This window comes from Salmo salar, chromosome ssa12 (assembly GCF_905237065.1).
Source record: "Salmo salar chromosome ssa12, Ssal_v3.1, whole genome shotgun sequence".
NCBI lineage: Eukaryota > Metazoa > Chordata > Actinopteri > Salmoniformes > Salmonidae > Salmo > Salmo salar.
This window is the reverse complement of record NC_059453.1, coordinates 55,732,410-55,759,357: the sequence shown is the minus strand read 5'-3', so window position 1 is coordinate 55,759,357 and position 26,948 is coordinate 55,732,410.

The following is a 26,948-nucleotide window of genomic DNA, read 5'->3' as shown; positions in this document are numbered from 1 at the left end:
TGGAGCTATATACAGGGAGTACCAGTACCAGATCAATGTGGAGCTCTATACAGGGAGTACCAGTACCAGATCAATGTGGAGCTATATACAGGGGAGTACCAGCACCAGATCAATGTGGAGCTCTATACAGGGAGTACCAGCACCAGATCAATGTGGAGCTATATACAGGGGAGTACCAGTACCAGATCAATGTGGAGCTATATACAGGGAGTACCAGTACCAGATCAATGTGGAGCTCTATACAGGGAGTACCAGTACCAGATCAATGTGGAGCTATGTAAAGGGAGTACCAGTACCAGATCAATGTGGAGCTCTATACAGGGAGTACCAGTACCAGATCAATGTGGAGCTATATACAGGGAGTACCAGTACCAGATCAATTTGGAGCTATATACAGGGAGTACCAGTACCAGATCAATGTGGAGCTATTTACAGGGAGTACCAGTACCAGATCAATGTGGAGCTACATACAGGGAGTACCAGTACCAGATCAATGTGGAGCTATTTACAGGGACTACCAGTACCAGCTCAATGTGGAGCTCTGTACAGGGAGTACCAGTACCAGATCAATGTGGAGCTATTTACAGGGACTACCAGTACCAGCTCAATGTGGAGCTCTGTACAGGGAGTACCAGTACCAGATCTATGTGGAGCTATATACAGGGAGTACCAGTACCAGATCAATGTGGAGCTATGTACAGGGGGTACCAGCACCAGATCAATGTGGAGCTATATACAGGGAGTACCAGTACCAGATCAATGTGGAGCTCTATACAGGGAGTACCAGTACCAGATCAATGTGGAGCTATATACAGGGAGTACCAGTACCAGATCAATGTGGAGCTCTATACAGGGAGTACCAGTACCAGATCAATGTGGAGCTATATACAGGGAGTACCAGTACCAGATCAATGTGGAGCTATTTACAGGGAGTACCAGTACCAGATCAATGTGGAGCTATATACAGGGAGTACCAGTACCAGATCAATGTGGAGCTCTATACAGGGAGTACCAGTACCCGATCTATGTGGAGCTATATACAGGGAGTACCAGTACCAGATCAATGTGGAGCTATATACAGGGGGTACCAGCACCAGATCAATGTGGAGCTAAATACAGGGAGTACCAGTACCAGATCAATGTGGAGCTCTATACAGGGAGTACCAGTACCAGATCAATGTGGAGCTATATACAGGGAGTACCAGTACCAGATCAATGTGGAGCTCTATACAGGGAGTACCAGTACCAGATCAATGTGGAGCTATATACAGGGAGGTACCAGCACCAGATCAATGTGGAGCTATATACAGGGAGTACCAGTACCAGATCAATGTGGAGCTATATACAGGGAGTACCAGTACCAGATCAATGTGGAGCTATGTACAGGGAGTACCAGTACCAGATCAATGTGGAGCTATATACAGGGAGTACCAGTACCAGATCAATGTGGAGCTCTATACAGGGAGTACCAGTACCAGATCAATGTGGAGCTATATACAGGGGAGTACCAGTACCAGATCAATGTGGAGCTATATACAGGGAGTACCAGTACCAGATCAATGTGGAGCTATATACAGGGAGTACCAGTACCAGATCAATGTGGAGCTACATACAGGGAGTACCAGTACCAGATCAAATGTGGAGCTATTTACAGGGAGTACCAGCACCAGATCAATGTGGAGCTATATACAGGGAGTACCAGTACCAGATCAATGTGGAGCTATATACAGGGAGTACCAGTACCAGATCAATGTGGAGCTCTATACAGGGAGTACCAGTACCAGATCAATGTGGAGCTATTTACAGGGACTACCAGTACCAGATCAATGTGGAGCTATATACAGGGAGTACCAGTACCAGCTCAATGTGGAGCTCTATACAGGGAGTACCAGTACCCCATCTATGTGTAGCTATATACAGGGAGTACCAGTACCAGATCAATGCGGAGCTATATACAGGGGGTACCAGCACCAGATCAATGTGGAGCTATATACAGGGAGTACCAGTACCAGATCAATGTGGAGCTCTATACAGGGAGTACCAGTACCAGATTAATGTGGAGCTATATACAGGGAGTACCAGTACCAGATCAATGTGGAGCTATTTTCAGGGACTACCAGTACCAGATCAATGTGGAGCTATATACAGGGAGTACCAGTACCAGATCAATGTGGAGCTCTATACAGGGAGTACCAGTACCCCATCTATGTGGAGCTATATACAGGGAGTACCAGTACCAGATCAATGTGGAGCTATATACAGGGGGTACCAGCACCAGATCAATGTGGAGCTATATACAGGGAGTACCAGTACCAGATCAATGTGGAGCTCTATACAAGGAGTACCAGTACCAGATCAATGTGGAGCTCTATACAGGGAGTACCAGTACCCCATCTATGTGGAGCTATATACAGGGAGTACCAGTACCAGATCAATGTGGAGCTCTATACAGGGAGTACCAGTACCAGATCAATGTGGAGCTCTATACAGGGAGTACCAGTACCAGATCAATGTGGAGCTCTATACAGGGAGTACCAGTACCAGATCAATGTGGAGCTCTATACAGGGAGTACCAGTACCAGATCAATGTGGAGCTATATACAGGGAGTACCAGTACCAGATCAATGTGGAGCTCTATACAGGGAGTACCAGTACCAGATCAATGTGGAGCTATATACAGGGAGTACCAGCACCAGATCAATGTGGAGCTATATACAGGGAGTACCAGTACCAGATCAATGTGGAGCTCTATACAGGGAGTACCAGTACCAGATCAATGTGGAGCTATGTACAGGGAGTACCAGTACCAGATCAATGTGGAGCTATATACAGGGAGTACCAGTACCAGATCAATGTGGAGCTCTATACAGGGAGTACCAGTACCAGATCAATGTGGAGCTATATACAGGGAGTACCAGTACCAGATCAATGTGGAGCTATATACAGGGAGTACCAGTACCAGATCAATGTGGAGCTATTTACAGGGAGTACCAGTACCAGATCAATGTGGAGCTACATACAGGGAGTACCAGTACCAGATAAATGTGGAGCTATTTACAGGGACTACCAGCACCAGATCAATGTGGAGCTATATACAGGGAGTACCAGTACCAGATCAATGTGGAGCTATATACAGGGAGTACCAGTACCAGATCAATGTGGAGCTCTATACAGGGAGTACCAGTACCAGATCAATGTGGAGCTATTTACAGGGACTACCAGTACCAGATCAATGTGGAGCTATATACAGGGAGTACCAGTACCAGATCAATGTGGAGCTCTATACAGGGAGTACCAGTACCAGATCAATGTGGAGCTATATACAGGGAGTACCAGTACCAGATCAATGCGGAGCTATATACAGGGGAGTACCAGCACCAGATCAATGTGGAGCTATATACAGGGAGTACCAGTACCAGATCAATGTGGAGCTCTATACAGGGAGTACCAGTACCAGATCAATGTGGAGCTATATACAGGGAGTACCAGTACCAGATCAATGTGGAGCTATATTCAGGGAGTACCAGTACCAGATCAATGTGGAGCTATATACAGGGAGTACCAGTACCAGATCAATGTGGAGCTCTATACAGGGAGTACCAGTACCCCATCAATGTGGAGCTATATACAGGGAGTACCAGTACCAGATCAATGTGGAGCTATATACAGGGGGTACCAGCACCAGATCAATGTGGAGCTATATACAGGGAGTACCAGTACCAGATCAATGTGGAGCTCTATACAGGGAGTACCAGTACCAGATCAATGTGGAGCTATATACAGGGAGTACCAGTACCCCATCTATGTGGAGCTATATACAGGGAGTACCAGTACCAGATCAATGTGGAGCTATATACAGGGAGTACCAGTACCAGATCAATGTGGAGCTCTATACAGGGAGTACCAGTACCAGATCAATGTGGAGCTCTATACAGGGAGTACCAGTACCAGATCAATGTGGAGCTCTATACAGGGAGTACCAGTACCAGATCAATGTGGAGCTATATACAGGGAGTACCAGCACCAGATCAATGTGGAGCTCTATACAGGGAGTACCAGCACCAGATCAATGTGGAGCTATATACAGGGAGTACCACTACCAGATCAATGTGGAGCTATATACAGGGAGTACCAGTACCAGATCAATGTGGAGCTCTATACAGGGAGTACCAGTACCAGATCAATGTGGAGCTATGTAAAGGGAGTACCAGTACCAGATCAATGTGGAGCTATATACAGGGAGTACCAGTACCAGATCAATGTGGAGCTATATACAGGGAGTACCAGTACCAGATCAATTTGGAGCTATATACAGGGAGTACCAGTACCAGATCAATGTGGAGCTATTTACAGGGAGTACCAGTACCAGATCAATGTGGAGCTACATACAGGGAGTACCAGTACCAGATCAATGTGGAGCTATTTACAGGGAGTACCAGTACCAGCTCAATGTGGAGCTCTGTACAGGGAGTACCAGTACCAGATCAATGTGGAGCTATTTACAGGGAGTACCAGTACCAGCTCAATGTGGAGCTCTGTACAGGGAGTACCAGTACCAGATCTATGTGGAGCTATATACAGGGAGTACCAGTACCAGATCAATGTGGAGCTATATACAGGGGAGTACCAGCACCAGATCAATGTGGAGCTATATACAGGGAGTACCAGTACCAGATCAATGTGGAGCTCTATACAGGGAGTACCAGTACCAGATCAATGTGGAGCTATATACAGGGAGTACCAGTACCAGATCAATGTGGAGCTCTATACAGGGAGTACCAGTACCAGATCAATGTGGAGCTCTATACAGGGAGTACCAGTACCAGATCAATGTGGAGCTATTTACAGGGACTACCAGTACAAGATCAATGTGGAGCTATATACAGGGAGTACCAGTACCAGATCAATGTGGAGCTCTATACAGGGAGTACCAGTACCCGATCAATGTGGAGCTATATACAGGGAGTACCAGTACCAGATCAATGTGGAGCTATATACAGGGGGTACCAGCACCAGATCAATGTGGAGCTATATACAGGGAGTACCAGTACCAGATCAATGTGGAGCTCTATACAGGGAGTACCAGTACCAGATCAATGTGGAGCTATATACAGGGAGTACCAGTACCAGATCAATGTGGAGCTCTATACAGGGAGTACCAGTACCAGATCAATGTGGAGCTATATACAGGGAGTACCAGCACCAGATCAATGTGGAGCTATATACAGGGAGTACCAGTACCAGATCAATGTGGAGCTATATACAGGGAGTACCAGTACCAGATCAATGTGGAGCTCTATACAGGGAGTACCAGTACCAGATCAATGTGGAGCTATATACAGGGGGTACCAGTACCAGATCAATGTGGAGCTATATACAGGGAGTACCAGTACCAGATCAATGTGGAGCTCTATACAGGGAGTACCAGTACCAGATCAATGTGGAGCTCTATACAGGGAGTACCAGTACCCCATCAATGTGGAGCTATATACAGGGAGTACCAGTACCAGATCAATGTGGAGCTCTATACAGGGAGTACCAGTACCAGATCAATGTGGAGCTCTATACAGGGAGTACCAGTACCAGATCAATGTGGAGCTATATACAGGGAGTACCAGTACCAGATCAATGTGGAGCTCTATACAGGGAGTACCAGTACCAGATCAATGTGGAGCTATATACAGGGAGTACCAGTACCAGATCAATGTGGAGCTCTATACAGGGAGTACCAGTACCAGATCAATGTGGAGCTATATACAGGGAGTACCAGCACCAGATCAATGTGGAGCTATATACAGGGAGTACCAGTACCAGATCAATGTGGAGCTCTATACAGGGAGTACCAGTACCAGATCAATGTGGAGCTATGTACAGGGAGTACCAGTACCAGATCAATGTGGAGCTATATACAGGGAGTACCAGTACCAGATCAATGTGGAGCTCTATACAGGGAGTACCAGTACCAGATCAATGTGGAGCTATATACAGGGAGTACCAGTACCAGATCAATGTGGAGCTATATACAGGGAGTACCAGTACCAGATCAATGTGGAGCTATTTACAGGGACTACCAGTACCAGATCAATGTGGAGCTACATACAGGGAGTACCAGTACCAGATCAATGTGGAGCTATTTACAGGGACTACCAGTACCAGATCAATGTGGAGCTATATACAGGGAGTACCAGTACCAGATCAATGTGGAGCTATATACAGGGAGTACCAGTACCAGATCAATGTGGAGCTCTATACAGGGAGTACCAGTACCAGATCAATGTGGAGCTATATACAGGGAGTACCAGTACCAGATCAATGTGGAGCTATATACAGGGAGTACCAGTACCAGATCAATGTGGAGCTCTATACAGGGAGTACCAGTACCAGATCAATGTGGAGCTATATACAGGGAGTACCAGTACCAGATCAATGCGGAGCTATATACAGGGAGTACCAGCACCAGATCAATGTGGAGCTATATACAGGGAGTACCAGTACCAGATCAATGTGGAGCTCTATACAGGGAGTACCAGTACCAGATCAATGTGGAGCTATATACAGGGAGTACCAGTACCAGATCAATGTGGAGCTATTTACAGGGACTACCAGTACCAGATCAATGTGGAGCTATATACAGGGAGTACCAGTACCAGATCAATGTGGAGCTCTATACAGGGAGTACCAGTACCCAGATCAATGTGGAGCTATATACAGGGAGTACCAGTACCAGATCAATGTGGAGCTATATACAGGGGAGTACCAGCACCAGATCAATGTGGAGCTATATACAGGGAGTACCAGTACCAGATCAATGTGGAGCTATATACAGGGGGTACCAGCACCAGATCAATGTGGAGCAAAATACAGGGAGTACCAGTACCAGATCAATGTGGAGCTCTATACAGGGAGTACCAGTACCAGATCAATGTGGAGCTATATACAGGGAGTACCAGTACCAGATCAATGTGGAGCTCTATACAGGGAGTACCAGTACCAGATCAATGTGGAGCTATATACAGGGGGTACCAGCACCAGATCAATGTGGAGCTATATACAGGGAGTACCAGTACCAGATCAATGTGGAGCTATATACAGGGAGTACCAGTACCAGATCAATGTGGAGCTCTATACAGGGAGTACCAGTACCAGATCAATGTGGAGCTATATACAGGGGAGTACCAGCACCAGATCAATGTGGAGCTATATACAGGGAGTACCAGTACCAGATCAATGTGGAGCTCTATACAGGGAGTACCAGTACCAGATCAATGTGGAGCTCTATACAGGGAGTACCAGTACCAGATCAATGTGGAGCTATATACAGGGAGTACCAGTACCAGATCAATGTGGAGCTCTATACAGGGAGTACCAGTACCAGATCAATGTGGAGCTCTATACAGGGAGTACCAGTACCAGATCAATGTGGAGCTCTATACAGGGAGTACCAGTACCAGATCAATGTGGAGCTCTATACAGGGAGTACCAGTACCAGATCAATGTGGAGCTATATACAGGGAGTACCAGTACCAGATCAATGTGGAGCTCTATACAGGGAGTACCAGTACCAGATCAATGTGGAGCTATATACAGGGGGTACCAGCACCAGATCAATGTGGAGCTATATACAGGGAGTACCAGTACCAGATCAATGTGGAGCTCTATACAGGGAGTACCAGTACCAGATCAATGTGGAGCTATGTACAGGGAGTACCAGTACCAGATCAATGTGGAGCTATATACAGGGAGTACCAGTACCAGATCAATGTGGAGCTCTATACAGGGAGTACCAGTACCAGATCAATGTGGAGCTATATACAGGGAGTACCAGTACCAGATCAATGTGGAGCTATATACAGGGAGTACCAGTACCAGATCAATGTGGAGCTATTTACAGGGAGTACCAGTACCAGATCAATGTGGAGCTACATACAGGGAGTACCAGTACCAGATCAATGTGGAGCTATTTACAGGGACTACCAGTACCAGATCAATGTGGAGCTATATACAGGGAGTACCAGTACCAGATCAATGTGGAGCTATATACAGGGAGTACCAGTACCAGATCAATGTGGAGCTCTATACAGGGAGTACCAGTACCAGATCAATGTGGAGCTATTTACAGGGACTACCAGTACCAGATCAATGTGGAGCTATATACAGGGAGTACCAGTACCAGCTCAATGTGGAGCTCTATACAGGGAGTACCAGTACCCGATCTATGTGGAGCTATATACAGGGAGTACCAGTACCAGATCAATGCGGAGCTATATACAGGGAGGTACCAGCACCAGATCAATGTGGAGCTATATACAGGGAGTACCAGTACCAGATCAATGTGGAGCTCTATACAGGGAGTACCAGTACCAGATCAATGTGGAGCTATATACAGGGAGTACCAGTACCAGATCAATGTGGAGCTATTTACAGGGACTACCAGTACCAGATCAATGTGGAGCTATATACAGGGAGTACCAGTACCAGATCAATGTGGAGCTCTATACAGGGAGTACCAGTACCAGATCAATGTGGAGCTATATACAGGGAGTACCAGTACCAGATCAATGTGGAGCTATATACAGGGGAGTACCAGCACCAGATCAATGTGGAGCTATATACAGGGAGTACCAGTACCAGATCAATGTGGAGCTCTATACAGGGAGTACCAGTACCAGATCAATGTGGAGCTCTATACAGGGAGTACCAGTACCAGATCAATGTGGAGCTATATACAGGGAGTACCAGTACCAGATCAATGTGGAGCTCTATACAGGGAGTACCAGTACCAGATCAATGTGGAGCTATATACAGGGAGTACCAGTACCAGATCAATGTGGAGCTCTATACAGGGAGTACCAGTACCAGATCAATGTGGAGCTCTATACAGGGAGTACCAGTACCAGATCAATGTGGAGCTATATACAGGGAGTACCAGCACCAGATCAATGTGGAGCTCTATACAGGGAGTACCAGCACCAGATCAATGTGGAGCTATATACAGGGAGTACCAGTACCAGATCAATGTGGAGCTATATACAGGGAGTACCAGTACCAGATCAATGTGGAGCTATATACAGGGAGTACCAGTACCAGATCAATGTGGAGCTATGTACAGGGAGTACCAGTACCAGATCAATGTGGAGCTATATACAGGGAGTACCAGTACCAGATCAATGTGGAGCTATGTACAGGGAGTACCAGTACCAGATCAATGTGGAGCTATATACAGGGAGTACCAGTACCAGATCAATGTGGAGCTATTTACAGGGACTACCAGTACCAGATCAATGTGGAGCTACATACAGGGAGTACCAGTACCAGATCAATGTGGAGCTATTTACAGGGACTACCAGTACCAGATCAATGTGGAGCTCTGTACAGGGAGTACCAGTACCAGATCAATGTGGAGCTATATACAGGGAGTACCAGTACCAGATCAATGTGGAGCTCTGTACAGGGAGTACCAGTACCAGATCAATGTGGAGCTACATACAGGGAGTACCAGTACCAGATCAATGTGGAGCTATATACAGGGAGTACCAGTACCAGATCAATGTGGAGCTATATACAGGGAGTACCAGTACCAGATCAATGTGGAGCTCTATACAGGGAGTACCAGTACCAGATCAATGTGGAGCTATATACAGGGAGTACCAGTACCAGATCAATGTGGAGCTCTATACAGGGGAGTACCAGTACCAGATCAATGTGGAGCTACATACAGGGAGTACCAGTACCAGATCAATGTGGAGCTATATACAGGGACTACCAGTACCAGATCAATGTGGAGCTATATACAGGGAGTACCAGTACCAGATCAATGTGGAGCTCTATACAGGGAGTACCAGTACCCCGTCTATGTGGAGCTATATACAGGGAGTACCAGTACCAGATCAATGTGGAGCTATGTACAGGGGGTACCAGCACCAGATCAATGTGGAGCTATATACAGGGAGTAGCAGTACCAGATCAATGTGGAGCTCTATACAGGGAGTACCAGTACCAGATCAATGTGGAGCTATATACAGGGAGTACCAGTACCAGATCAATGTGGAGCTCTATACAGGGAGTACCAGTACCAGATCAATGTGGAGCTATATACAGGGAGTACCAGTACCAGATCAATGTGGAGCTCTATACAGGGAGTACCAGTACCAGATCAATGTGGAGCTATGTACAGGGAGTACCAGTACCAGATCAATGTGGAGCTATATACAGGGAGTACCAGTACCAGATCAATGTGGAGCTCTATACAGGGAGTACCAGTACCAGATCAATGTGGAGCTATATACAGGGAGTACCAGTACCAGATCAATGTGGAGCTATATACAGGGAGTACCAGTACCAGATCAATGTGGAGCTATATACAGGGAGTACCAGTACCAGATCAATGTGGAGCTACATACAGGGAGTACCAGTACCAGATCAATGTGGAGCTATTTACAGGGAGTACCAGTACCAGATCAATGTGGAGCTATATACAGGGAGTACCAGTACCAGATCAATGTGGAGCTCTATACAGGGAGTACCAGTACCAGATCTATGTGGAGCTATATACAGGGAGTACCAGTACCAGATCAATGTGGAGCTATATACAGGGAGTACCAGCACCAGATCAATGTGGAGCTATATACAGGGAGTACCAGTACCAGATCAATGTGGAGCTATATACAGGGAGTACCAGTACCAGATCAATGTGGAGCTCTATACAGGGAGTACCAGTACCAGATCAATGTGGAGCTATATACAGGGAGTACCAGTACCAGATCAATGTGGAGCTCTATACAGGGAGTACCAGTACCAGATCAATGTGGAGCTATATACAGGGAGTACCAGTACCAGATCAATGTGGAGCTATATACAGGGAGTACCAGTACCAGATCAATGTGGAGCTCTATACAGGGAGTACCAGTACCAGATCAATGTGGAGCTATATACAGGGAGTACCAGCACCAGATCAATGTGGAGCTCTATACAGGGAGTACCAGCACCAGATCAATGTGGAGCTATATACAGGGAGTACCACTACCAGATCAATGTGGAGCTATATACAGGGAGTACCAGTACCAGATCAATGTGGAGCTCTATACAGGGAGTACCAGTACCAGATCAATGTGGAGCTATGTACAGGGAGTACCAGTACCAGATCAATGTGGAGCTCTATACAGGGAGTACCAGTACCAGATCAATGTGGAGCTATATACAGGGAGTACCAGTACCAGATCAATGTGGAGCTACATACAGGGAGTACCAGTACCAGATCAATGTGGAGCTATTTACAGGGAGTACCAGTACCAGATCAATGTGGAGCTACATACAGGGAGTACCAGTACCAGATCAATGTGGAGCTATTTACAGGGAGTACCAGTACCAGATCAATGTGGAGCTCTATACAGGGAGTACCAGTACCAGATCAATGTGGAGCTATTTACAGGGAGTACCAGTACCAGATCAATGTGGAGCTCTGTACAGGGAGTACCAGTACCAGATCAATGTGGAGCTATATACAGGGAGTACCAGTACCAGATCAATGTGGAGCTATATACAGGGGAGTACCAGCACCAGATCAATGTGGAGCTATATACAGGGAGTACCAGTACCAGATCAATGTGGAGCTCTATACAGGGAGTACCAGTACCAGATCAATGTGGAGCTATATACAGGGAGTACCAGTACCAGATCAATGTGGAGCTCTATACAGGGAGTACCAGTACCAGATCAATGTGGAGCTCTATACAGGGAGTACCAGTACCAGATCAATGTGGAGCTATTTACAGGGACTACCAGTACAAGATCAATGTGGAGCTATATACAGGGAGTACCAGTACCAGATCAATGTGGAGCTCTATACAGGGAGTACCAGTACCCCATCTATGTGGAGCTATATACAGGGAGTACCAGTACCAGATCAATGTGGAGCTATATACAGGGGGTACCAGCACCAGATCAATGTGGAGCAAAATACAGGGAGTACCAGTACCAGATCAATGTGGAGCTCTATACAGGGAGTACCAGTACCAGATCAATGTGGAGCTATATACAGGGAGTACCAGTACCAGATCAATGTGGAGCTCTATACAGGGAGTACCAGTACCAGATCAATGTGGAGCTCTATACAGGGAGTACCAGTACCAGATCAATGTGGAGCTCTATACAGGGAGTACCAGCACCAGATCAATGTGGAGCTCTATACAGGGAGTACCAGCACCAGATCAATGTGGAGCTATATACAGGGAGTACCAGTTCTAGATCAATGTGGAGCTATATACAGGGAGTACCAGTACCAGATCAATGTGGAGCTCTATACAGGGAGTACCAGTACCAGATCAATGTGGAGCTATGTAAAGGGACTACCAGTACCAGATCAATGTGGAGCTATATACAGGGAATACCAGTACCAGATCAATGTGGAGCTCTATACAGGGAGTACCATTACCAGATCAATGTGGAGCTATATACAGGGAGTACCAGTACCAGATCAATGTGGAGCTCTATACAGGGAGTACCAGTACCAGATCAATGTGGAGCTCTATACAGGGAGTACCAGTACCAGATCAATGTGGAGCTATATACAGGGAGTACCAGCACCAGATCATTGTGGAGCTCTATACAGGGAGTACCAGCACCAGATCAATGTGGAGCTATATACAAGGAGTACCAGTACCAGATCAATGTGGAGCTATATACAGGGAGTACCAGTACCAGATCAATGTGGAGCTCTATACAGGGAGTACCAGTACCAGATCAATGTGGAGCTATGTACAGGGAGTACCAGTACCAGATCAATGTGGAGCTACATATAGGGAGTACCAGTACCAGATCAATGTGAAGCTATGTACAGGGAGTACCAGTACCAGATCAATGTGGAGCTACATACAGGGAGTACCAGTGCCAGATCAATGTGAAGCTATAGACAGGGAGTACCAGTACCAGATCAATGTGGAGCTATATACAGGGAGTACCAGCACCAGATCAATGTGGAGCTCTATACAGGGAGTACCAGCACCAGATCAATGTGGAGCTATATACAGGGAGTACCAGTACCAGATCAATGTGGAGCTATATACAGGGAGTACCAGTACCAGATCAATGTGGAGCTCTATACAGGGAGTACCAGTACCAGATCAATGTGGAGCTATGTACAGGGAGTACCAGTACCAGATCAATGTGGAGCTACATATAGGAAGTACCAGTACCAGATCAATGTGAAGCTATGTACAGGGAGTACCAGTACCAGATCAATGTGAAGCTATTGTACAGGGAGTACCAGTACCAGATCAATGTGGAGCTATTGTACAGGGAGTACCAGTACCAGATCAATGTGGAGCTACATACAGGGAGTACCAGTACCAGATCAATGTGAGGCTATATACAGGGAGTACCAGTACCAGATCAATGTGGAGCTATATACAGGGAGTACCAGTACCAGATCAATGTGGAGCTCTATACGATGAGTACCAGTACCAGATCAATGTGGAGCTATGTACAGGGAGTACCAGTACCAGATCAATGTGGAGCTACATATAGGGAGTACCAGTACCAGATCAATGTGAAGCTATTGTACAGGGAGTACCAGTAGCAGATCAATGTGGAGCTATTGTACAGGGAGTACCAGTACCAGACCAATGTGGAGCTACATACAGGGAGTACCAGTACCAGATCAATGTGGAGCTATATACAGGGAGTACCAGTACCAGATCAATGTGGAGCTATATACTTGGAGTACCAGTACCAGATCAATGTGGAGCTATATACAGGGAGTACCAGTACCAGATCAATGTGGAGCTATATACAGGGAGTACCAGTACCAGATAAATGTGGAGCTACATACAGGGAGTACCAGTACCAGATGAATGTGGAGCTATGTACAGGGAGTACCAGTACCAGATCAATGTGGAGCTACATATAGGGAGTACCAGTACCAGATCAATGTGGAGCTATTGTACAGGGAGTACCAGTACCAGATCAATGTGGAGCTATTGTACAGGGAGTACCAGTACCAGATCAATGTGGAGCTACATACAGGGAGTACCAGTGCCAGATCAATGTGAGGCTATAAACAGGAAGTACCAGTACCAGATCAATGTGGAGCTATATACAGGGAGTACCAGTACCAGATCAATGTGGAGCTATATACAGGGAGTACCAGTACCAGATCAATGTGGAGCTATATACAGGGAGTACCAGTACCAGATCAATGTGGAGCTATATACAGGGAGTACCATTACCAGATCAATGTGGAGCTATTTACAGGGAGTACCAGTACCAGATCAATGTGGAGCTATGTACAGGGAGTACCAGTACCAGATCAATGTGGAGCTACATACAGGGAGTACCAGTACCAGATCAATGTGGAGCTATGTACAGGGAGTACCAGTACCAGATCAATGTGGAGCTACATACAGGGAGTACCAGTACCAGATCAATGTGAAGCTATATACAGGGAGTACCAGTACCAGATCAATGTGGAGCTATATACAGGGAGTACCAGTACCAGATCAATGTGGAGCTCTATACAGGGAGTACCAGTACCAGATCAATGTGGAGCTATATACAGGGAGTACCAGTACCAGATCAATGTGGAGCTATATACAGGGAGTACCAGTACCAGATCAATGTGGAGCTCTATACAGGGAGTACCAGTACCAGATCAATGTGGAGCTATGTACAGGGAGTACCAGTACCAGATCAATGTGGAGCTACATATAGGGAGTACCAGTACCAGATCAATGTGAAGCTATGTACAGGGAGTACCAGTACCAGATCAATGTGAAGCTATTGTACAGGGAGTACCAGTACCAGATCAATGTGGAGCTATTGTACAGGGAGTACCAGTACCAGATCAATGTGGAGCTACATACAGGGAGTACCAGTACCATATCAATGTGAGGCTATATACAGGGAGTACCAGTACCAGATCAATGTGGAGCTATATACAGGGAGTACCAGTACCAGATCAATGTGGAGCTCTATACGATGAGTACCAGTACCAGATCAATGTGGAGCTATGTACAGGGAGTACCAGTACCAGATCAATGTGGAGCTACATAGAGGGAGTACCAGTACCAGATCAATGTGGAGCTATTGTACAGGGAGTACCAGTACCAGATCAATGTGGAGCTATTGTACAGGGAGTACCAGTACCAGACCAATGTGGAGCTACATACAGGGAGTACCAGTACCAGATCAATGTGGAGCTATATACAGGGAGTACCAGTACCAGATCAATGTGGAGCTATATACAGGGAGTACCAGTACCAGATCAATGTGGAGCTATATACAGGGAGTACCAGTACCAGATCAATGTGGAGCTATATACAGGGAGTACCAGTACCAGATCAATGTGGAGCTACATACAGGGAGTACCAGTACCAGATGAATGTGGAGCTATGTACAGGGAGTACCAGTACCAGATCAATGTGGAGCTACATATAGGGAGTACCAGTACCAGATCAATGTGGAGCTATTGTACAGGGAGTACCAGTACCAGATCAATGTGGAGCTACTATACAGGGAGTACCAGTACCAGATCAATGTGGAGCTATGTACAGGGAGTACCAGTACCAGATCAATGTGAGCCTATATACAGGGAGTACCAGTACCAGATCAATGTGGAGCTATATACAGGGAGTACCAGTACCAGATCAATGTGGAGCTATATACAGGGAGTACCAGTACCAGATCAATGTGGAGCTATATACAGGGAGTACCAGTACCAGATCAATGTGGAGCTATATACAGGGAGTACCAGTACCAGATCAATGTGGAGCTATATACAGGGAGTACCAGTACCAGATCAATGTGGAGCTATATACAGGGAGTACCAGTACCATATCAATGTGAGGCTATATACAGGGAGTACCAGTACCAGATCAATTTGGAGCTATATACAGGGAGTACCAGTACCAGATCAATGTGGAGCTCTATACAGGGAGTACCAGTACCAGATCAATGTGGAGCTATGTACAGGGAGTACCAGTACCAGATCAATGTGGAGCTACATACAGGGAGTACCAGTACCAGATCAATGTGAAGCTATTGTACAGGGAGTACCAGTACCAGATCAATGTGGAGCTATTGTACAGGGAGTACCAGTACCAGACCAATGTGGAGCTACATACAGGGAGTACCAGTACCAGATCAATGTGAAGCTATATACAGGGAGTACCAGTACCAGATCAATGTGGAGCTATATACTGGGAGTACCAGTACCAGATCAATGTGGAGCTATATACAGGGAGTACCAGTACCAGATCAATGTGGAGCTATATACAGGGAGTACCAGTACCAGATCAATGTGGAGCTACATACAGGGAGTACCAGTACCAGATCAATGTGGAGCTATGTACAGGGAGTACCAGTACCAGATCAATGTGGAGCTACATACAGGGAGTACCATTACCAGATCAATGTGGAGCTATTGTACAGGGAGTACCAGTCATCAATGTGGAGCTATTGTACAGGGAGTACCAGTACCAGATCAATGTGGAGCTACATACAGGGAGTACCAGTACCAGATCAATGTGAGGCTATAAACAGGGAGTACCAGTACCAGATCAATGTGGAGCTATATACAGGGAGTACCAGTACCAGATCAATGTGGAGCTCTATACAGGGAGTACCAGTACCAGATCAATGTGGAGCTATGTACAGGGAGTACCAGTACCAGATCAATGTGGAGCTACATATAGGGAGTACCAGTACCAGATCAATGTGAAGCTATTGTACAGGGAGTACCAGTACCAGATCAATGTGGAGCTATTGTACAGGGAGTACCAGTACCAGATCAATGTGGAGCTATTGTACAGGGAGTACCAGTACCAGATCAATGTGGAGCTACATACAGGGAGTACCAGTACCATATCAATGTGAGGCTATATACAGGGAGTACCAGTACCAGATCAATGTGGAGCTATATACAGGGAGTACCAGTACCAGATCAATGTGGAGCTATATACAGGGAGTACCAGTACCAGATCAATGTGGAGCTATTGTACAGGGAGTACCAGTACCAGATCAATGTGGAGCTATTGTACAGGGAGTACCAGTACCAGATCAATGTGGAGCTACATACAGGGAGTACCAGTACCAGATCAATGTGGAGCTATATACAGGGAGTACCAGTACCACATCAATGTGGAGCTATATACAGGGAGTACCAGTACCAGATAAATGTGGAGCTACTTACAGGGAGTACCAGTACCAGATCAATGTGGAGCTATATACAGGGAGTACCAGTACCAGATCAATGTGGAGCTATATACAGGGAGTACCAGTACCAGATCAATGTGGAGCTATTGTACAGGGAGTACCAGTACCAGATCAATGTGGAGCTATTGTACAGGGAGTACCAGTACCAGATCAATGTGGAGCTACATACAGGGAGTACCAGTACCAGATCAATGTGGAGCTATATACAGGGAGTACCAGTACCAGATCAATGTGGAGCTATATACAGGGAGTACCAGTACCAGATCAATGTGGAGCTATATACAGGGAGTACCAGTACCAGATCAATGTGGAGCTACATACAGGGAGTACCATTACCAGATCAATGTGGAGCTATTTACAGGGACTACCAGTTCCAGATCAATGTGGAGCTATATACAGGGAGTACCAGTACCAGATCAATGTGGAGCTCTATACAGGGAGTACCAGTACCAGATCAATGTGGAGCTATATACAGGGAGTACCAGTACCAGATCAATGTGGAGCTATATACAGGGAGTACCAGCACCAGATCAATGTGAAGCTATATACAGGGAGTACCAGTACCAGATCAATGTGAAGCTATTGTACAGGGAGTACCAGTACCAGATCAATGTGGAGCTATTGTACAGGGAGTACCAGTACCAGATCAATGTGGAGCTACATACAGGGAGTACCAGTACCATATCAATGTGAGGCTATATACAGGGAGTACCAGTACCAGATCAATGTGGAGCTATATACAGGGAGTACCAGTACCAGATCAATGTGGAGCTCTATACGATGAGTACCAGTACCAGATCAATGTGGAGCTATGTACAGGGAGTACCAGTACCAGATCAATGTGGAGCTACATATAGGGAGTACCAGTACCAGATCAATGTGAAGCTATTGTACAGGGAGTACCAGTAGCAGATCAATGTGGAGCTATTGTACAGGGAGTACCAGTACCAGACCAATGTGGAGCTACATACAGGGAGTACCAGTACCAGATCAATGTGGAGCTATATACAGGGAGTACCAGTACCAGATCAATGTGGAGCTATATACTTGGAGTACCAGTACCAGATCAATGTGGAGCTATATACAGGGAGTACCAGTACCAGATCAATGTGGAGCTATATACAGGGAGTACCAGTACCAGATAAATGTGGAGCTACATACAGGGAGTACCAGTACCAGATGAATGTGGAGCTATGTACAGGGAGTACCAGTACCAGATCAATGTGGAGCTACATATAGGGAGTACCAGTACCAGATCAATGTGGAGCTATTGTACAGGGAGTACCAGTACCAGATCAATGTGGAGCTATTGTACAGGGAGTACCAGTACCAGATCAATGTGGAGCTACATACAGGGAGTACCAGTGCCAGATCAATGTGAGGCTATAAACAGGAAGTACCAGTACCAGATCAATGTGGAGCTATATACAGGGAGTACCAGTACCAGATCAATGTGGAGCTATATACAGGGAGTACCAGTACCAGATCAATGTGGACCTATATACAGGGAGTACCAGTACCAGATAAATGTGGAGCTACATACAGGGAGTACCATTACCAGATCAATGTGGAGCTATTTACAGGGACTACCAGTACCAGATCAATGTGGAGCTATATACAGGGAGTACCAGTACCAGATCAATGTGGAGCTCTATACAGGGAGTACCAGTACCACATCTATGTGGAGCTATATACAGGGAGTACCAGTACCAGATCAATGTGGAGCTATATACAGGGGGTACCAGCACCAGATCAATGTGGAGCTATATACAGGGAGTACCAGTACCAGATCAATGTGGAGCTATATACAGGGAGTACCAGTACCAGATCAATGTGAAGCTATATACAGGGAGTACCAGTACCAGATCAATGTGGAGCTATATACAGGGAGTACCAGTACCAGATCAATGTGGAGCTATATACAGGGAGTACCAGTACCAGATCAATGTGGAGCTATGTACAGGGAGTACCAGTACCAGATCAATGTGGAGCTACATACAGGGAGTACCAGTACCAGATCAATGTGGAGCTATATACAGGGAGTACCAGTACCAGATCAATGTGGAGCTATATACAGGGAGTACCAGTACCAGATCAATGTGGAGCTATATACAGGGAGTACCAGTACCAGATCAATGTGGAGCTATATACAGGGAGTACCAGTACCAGATCAATGTGGAGCTACATACAGGGAGTACCATTACCAGATCAATGTGGAGCTATGTACAGGGAGTACCAGTACCAGATCAATGTGGAGCTACATTCAGGGAGTACCAGCACCAGATCAATGTGGAGCTATTGTACAGGGAGTACCAGTACCAGATCAATGTGGAGCTATTGTACAGGGAGTACCAGTACCAGATCAATGTGGAGCTACATACAGGGAGTACCAGTACCAGATCAATGTGAGGCTATATACAGGGAGTACCAGTACCAGATCAATGTGGAGCTATATACAGGGAGTACCAGTACCAGATCAATGTGGAGCTACATACAGGGAGTACCAGTACCAGATCAATGTGGAGCTATATACAGGGAGTACCAGTACCAGATCAATGTGGAGCTACATACAGGGAGTACCATTACCAGATCAATGTGGAGCTATGTACAGGGAGTACCAGTACCAGATCAATGTGGAGCTATATACAGGGAGTACCAGTACCAGATCAATGTGGAGCTCTATACAGGGAGTACCAGTACCAGATCAATGTGGAGCTATATACAGGGAGTACCAGTACCAGATCAATGTGGAGCTATATACAGGGAGTACCAGTACCAGATCAATGTGGAGCTACATACAGGGAGTACCAGTACCAGATCAATGTGGAGCTATATACAGGGAGTACCAGTACCAGATCAATGTGGAGCTATATACAGGGAGTACCAGTACCAGATCAATGTGGAGCTATATACAGGGAGTACCAGTACCAGATCAATGTGGAGCTATATACAGGGAGTACCAGTACCAGATCAATGTGGAGCTATTGTACAGGGAGTACCAGTACCAGATCAATGTGGAGCTACATACAGGGAGTACCAGTACCATATCAATGTGACGCTATATACAGGGAGTACCAGTACCAGATCAATGTGGAGCTATATACAGGGAGTACCAGTACCAGATCAATGTGGAGCTCTATACAGGGAGTACCAGTACCAGATCAATGTGGAGCTATGTACAGGGAGTACCAGTACCAGATCAATGTGGAGCTACATATAGGGAGTACCAGTACCAGATCAATGTGAAGCTATTGTACAGGGAGTACCAGTACCAGATCAATGTGGAGCTATTGTACAGGGAGTACCAGTACCAGACCAATGTGGAGCTACATACAGGGAGTACCAGTACCAGATCAATGTGAAGCTATATACAGGGAGTACCAGTACCAGATCAATGTGGAGCTATATACTTGGAGTACCAGTACCAGATCAATGTGGAGCTATATACAGGGAGTACCAGTACCAGATCAATGTGGAGCTATATACAGGGAGTACCAGTACCAGATCAATGTGGAGCTACATACAGGGAGTACCAGTACCAGATCAATGTGGAGCTCTATACAGGGAGTACCAGTACCAGATCAATGTGGAGCTATATACAGGGAGTACCAGTACCAGATCAATGTGGAGCTATTGTACAGGGAGTACCAGTACCAGATCAATGTGGAGCTATTGTACAGGGAGTACCAGTACCAGATCAATGTGGAGCTACATACAGGGAGTACCAGTGCCAGATCAATGTGAGGCTATAAACAGGAAGTACCAGTACCAGATCAATGTGGAGCTATATACAGGGAGTACCAGTACCAGATCAATGTGGAGCTATATACAGGGAGTACCAGTACCAGATCAATGTGGACCTATATACAGGGAGTACCAGTACCAGATAAATGTGGAGCTACATACAGGGAGTACCATTACCAGATCAATGTGGAGCTATTTACAGGGACTACCAGTTCCAGATCAATGTGGAGCTATATACAGGGAGTACCAGTACCAGATCAATGTGGAGCTCTATACAGGGAGTACCAGTACCCCATCTATGTGGAGCTATATACAGGGAGTACCAGTACCAGATCAATGTGGAGCTATATACAGGGGGTACCAGCACCAGATCAATGTGGAGCTATATACAGGGAGTACCAGTACCAGATCAATGTGAAGCTATTGTACAGGGAGTACCAGTACCAGATCAATGTGGAGCTATTGTACAGGGAGTACCAGTACCAGATCAATGTGGAGCTACATACAGGGAGTACCAGTACCATATCAATGTGAGGCTATATACAGGGAGTACCAGTACCAGATCAATGTGGAGCTATATACAGGGAGTACCAGTACCAGATCAATGTGGAGCTCTATACAATGAGTACCAGTACCAGATCAATGTGGAGCTATGTACAGGGAGTACCAGTACCAGATCAATGTGGAGCTACATATAGGGAGTACCAGTACCAGATCAATGTGAAGCTATGTACAGGGAGTACCAGTACCAGATCAATGTGGAGCTATTGTACAGGGAGTACCAGTACCAGACCAATGTGGAGCTACATACAGGGAGTACCAGTACCAGATCAATGTGGAGCTATATACAGGGAGTACCAGTACCAGATCAATGTGGAGCTATATACTTGGAGTACCAGTACCAGATCAATGTGGAGCTATATACAGGGAGTACCAGTACCAGATCAATGTGGAGCTATATACAGGGAGTACCAGTACCAGATCAATGTGGAGCTACATACAGGGAGTACCAGTACCAGATCAATGTGGAGCTATGTACAGGGAGTACCAGTACCAGATCAATGTGGAGCTACATACAGGGAGTACCAGTACCAGATCAATGTGGAGCTATTGTACAGGGAGTACCAGTACCAGATCAATGTGGAGCTATTGTACAGGGAGTACCAGTACCAGATCAATGTGGAGCTACATACAGGGAGTACCAGTGCCAGATCAATGTGAGGCTATAAACAGGAAGTACCAGTACCAGATCAATGTGGAGCTATATACAGGGAGTACCAGTACCAGATCAATGTGGAGCTATATACAGGGAGTACCAGTACCAGATCAATGTGGACCTATATACAGGGAGTACCAGTACCAGATAAATGTGGAGCTACATACAGGGAGTACCATTACCAGATCAATGTGGAGCTATTTACAGGGACTACCAGTTCCAGATCAATGTGGAGCTATATACAGGGAGTACCAGTACCAGATCAATGTGGAGCTCTATACAGGGAGTACCAGTACCCCATCTATGTGGAGCTATATACAGGGAGTACCAGTACCAGATCAATGTGGAGCTATATACAGGGGGTACCAGCACCAGATCAATGTGGAGCTATATACAGGGAGTACCAGTACCAGATCAATGTGGAGCTCTATACAGGGAGTACCAGTACCAGATCAATGTGGAGCTCTATACAGGGAGTACCAGTACCAGATCAATGTGGAGCTCTATACAGGGAGTACCAGTACCAGATCAATGTGGAGCTATGTACAGGGAGTACCAGTACCAGATCAATGTGGAGCTATATACAGGGAGTACCAGTACCAGATCAATGTGAAGCTATGTACAGGGAGTACCAGTACCAGATCAATGTGAAGCTATTGTACAGGGAGTACCAGTACCAGATCAATGTGGAGCTATTGTACAGGGAGTACCAGTACCAGATCAATGTGGAGCTACATACAGGGAGTACCAGTACCATATCAATGTGAGGCTATATACAGGGAGTACCAGTACCAGATCAATGTGGAGCTATATACAGGGAGTACCAGTACCAGATCAATGTGGAGCTCTATACGATGAGTACCAGTACCAGATCAATGTGGAGCTATGTACAGGGAGTACCAGTACCAGATCAATGTGAAGCTACATACAGGGAGTACCAGTACCAGATCAATGTGAAGCTATTGTACAGGGAGTACCAGTACCAGATCAATGTGGAGCTATTGTACAGGGAGTACCAGTACCAGACCAATGTGGAGCTACATACAGGGAGTACCAGTACCAGATCAATGTGGAGCTATATACAGGGAGTACCAGTACCAGATCAATGTGGAGCTATATACTGGGAGTACCAGTACCAGATCAATGTGGAGCTATATACAGGGAGTACCAGTACCAGATCAATGTGGAGCTATATACAGGGAGTACCAGTACCAGATCAATGTGGAGCTACATACAGGGAGTACCAGTACCAGATCAATGTGGAGCTATGTACAGGGAGTACCAGTACCAGATCAATGTGGAGCTACATACAGGGAGTACCAGCACCAGATCAATGTGGAGCTATTGTACAGGGAGTACCAGTACCAGATCAATGTGGAGCTATTGTACAGGGAGTACCAGTACCAGATCAATGTGGAGCTACATACAGGGAGTACCAGTACCAGATCAATGTGAAGCTATATACAGGGAGTACCAGTACCAGATCAATGTGGAGCTATATACAGGGAGTACCAGTACCAGATCAATGTGGAGCTATATACAGGGAGTACCAGTACCAGATCAATGTGGAGCTATATACAGGGAGTACCAGTACCAGATCAATGTGGAGCTACATACAGGGAGTACCATTACCAGATCAATGTGGAGCTATTTACAGGGACTACCAGTTCCAGATCAATGTGGAGCTATATACAGGGAGTACCAGTACCAGATCAATGTGGAGCTCTATACAGGGAGTACCAGTACCAGATCAATGTGGAGCTATATACAGGGAGTACCAGTACCAGATCAATGTGGAGCTATATACAGGGAGTACCAGTACCAGATCAATGTGAAGCTATTGTACAGGGAGTACCAGTACCAGATCAATGTGGAGCTATTGTACAGGGAGTACCAGTACCAGATCAATGTGGAGCTACATACAGGGAGTACCAGTACCATATCAATGTGAGGCTATATACAGGGAGTACCAGTACCAGATCAATGTGGAGCTATATACAGGGAGTACCAGTACCAGATCAATGTGGAGCTCTATACGATGAGTACCAGTACCAGATCAATGTGGAGCTATGTACAGGGAGTACCAGTACCAGATCAATGTGGAGCTACATATAGGGAGTACCAGTACCAGATCAATGTGAAGCTATTGTACAGGGAGTACCAGTAGCAGATCAATGTGGAGCTATTGTACAGGGAGTACCAGTACCAGACCAATGTGGAGCTACATACAGGGAGTACCAGTACCAGATCAATGTGGAGCTATATACAGGGAGTACCAGTACCAGATCAATGTGGAGCTATATACTTGGAGTACCAGTACCAGATCAATGTGGAGCTATATACAGGGAGTACCAGTACCAGATCAATGTGGAGCTATATACAGGGAGTACCAGTACCAGATCAATGTGGAGCTACATACAGGGAGTACCAGTACCAGATCAATGTGGAGCTATGTACAGGGAGTACCAGTACCAGATCAATGTGGAGCTACATACAGGGAGTACCAGTACCAGATCAATGTGGAGCTATTGTACAGGGAGTACCAGTACCAGATCAATGTGGAGCTATTGTACAGGGAGTACCAGTACCAGATCAATGTGGAGCTACATACAGGGAGTACCAGTACCAGATCAATGTGAGGCTATATACAGGGAGTACCAGTACCAGATCAATGTGGAGCTATATACAGGGAGTACCAGTACCAGATCAATGTGGAGCTATATACAGGGAGTACCAGTACCAGATCAATGTGGAGCTATATACAGGGAGTACCAGTACCAGATAAATGTGGAGCTACATACAGGGAGTACCATTACCAGATCAATGTGGAGCTATTTACAGGGACTACCAGTTCCAGATCAATGTGGAGCTATATACAGGGAGTACCAGTACCAGATCAATGTGGAGCTCTATACAGGGAGTACCAGTACCCCATCTATGTGGAGCTATATACAGGGAGTACCAGTACCAGATCAATGTGGAGCTATATACAGGGGGTACCAGCACCAGATCAATGTGGAGCTATATACAGGGAGTACCAGTACCAGATCAATGTGGAGCTATATACAGGGAGTACCAGTACCAGATCAATGTGGAGCTATTGTACAGGGAGTACCAGTACCAGATCAATGTGGAGCTACATACAGGGAGTACCAGTACCATATCAATGTGAAGCTATATACAGGGAGTACCAGTACCAGATCAATGTGGAGCTATATACAGGGAGTACCAGTACCAGATCAATGTGGAGCTCTATACGATGAGTACCAGTACCAGATCAATGTGGAGCTATGTACAGGGAGTACCAGTACCAGATCAATGTGGAGCTACATATAGGGAGTACCAGTACCAGATCAATGTGAAGCTATTGTACAGGGAGTACCAGTACCAGATCAATGTGGAGCTATTGTACAGGGAGTACCAGTACCAGACCAATGTGGAGCTACATACAGGGAGTACCAGTACCAGATCAATGTGGAGCTATATACAGGGAGTACCAGTACCAGATCAATGTGGAGCTATATACTGGGAGTACCAGTACCAGATCAATGTGGAGCTATATACAGGGAGTACCAGTACCAGATCAATGTGGAGCTATATACAGGGAGTACCAGTACCAGATCAATGTGGAGCTACATACAGGGAGTACCATTACCAGATCAATGTGGAGCTATGTACAGGGAGTACCAGTACCAGATCAATGTGGAGCTACATATAGGGAGTACCAGTACCAGATCAATGTGGAGCTATTGTACAGGGAGTACCAGTACCAGATCAATGTGGAGCTATTGTACAGGGAGTACCAGTACCAGATCAATGTGGAGCTACATATAGGGAGTACCAGTACCAGATCAATGTGAAGCTATGTACAGGGAGTACCAGTACCAGATCAATGTGGAGCTATATACAGGGAGTACCAGTACCAGATCAATGTGGAGCTATATACAGGGAGTACCAGTACCAGATCAATGTGGAGCTATATACAGGGAGTACCAGTACCAGATCAATGTGGAGCTACATACAGGGAGTACCATTACCAGATCAATGTGGAGCTATGTACAGGGAGTACCAGTACCAGATCAATGTGGAGCTATATACAGGGAGTACCAGTACCAGATCAATGTGGAGCTATATACAGGGAGTACCAGTACCAGATCTATGTGGAGCTATATACAGGGAGTACCAGTACCAGATCAATGTGGAGCTATATACAGGGGGTACCAGCACCAGATCAATGTGGAGCTATATACAGGGAGTACCAGTACCAGATCAATGTGAAGCTATTGTACAGGGAGTACCAGTACCAGATCAATGTGGAGCTACATACAGGGAGTACCAGTACCATATCAATGTGAGGCTATATACAGGGAGTACCAGTACCAGATCAATGTGGAGCTATATACAGGGAGTACCAGTACCAGATCAATGTGGAGCTCTATACGATGAGTACCAGTACCAGATCAATGTGGAGCTATGTACAGGGAGTACCAGTACCAGATCAATGTGGAGCTACATATAGGGAGTACCAGTACCAGATCAATGTGAAGCTATTGTACAGGGAGTACCAGTACCAGATCAATGTGGAGCTATTGTACAGGGAGTACCAGTACCAGACCAATGTGGAGCTACATACAGGGAGTACCAGTACCAGATCAATGTGGAGCTATATACAGGGAGTACCAGTACCAGATCAATGTGGAGCTATATACTGGGAGTACCAGTACCAGATCAATGTGGAGCTATATACAGGGAGTACCAGTACCAGATCAATGTGGAGCTATAT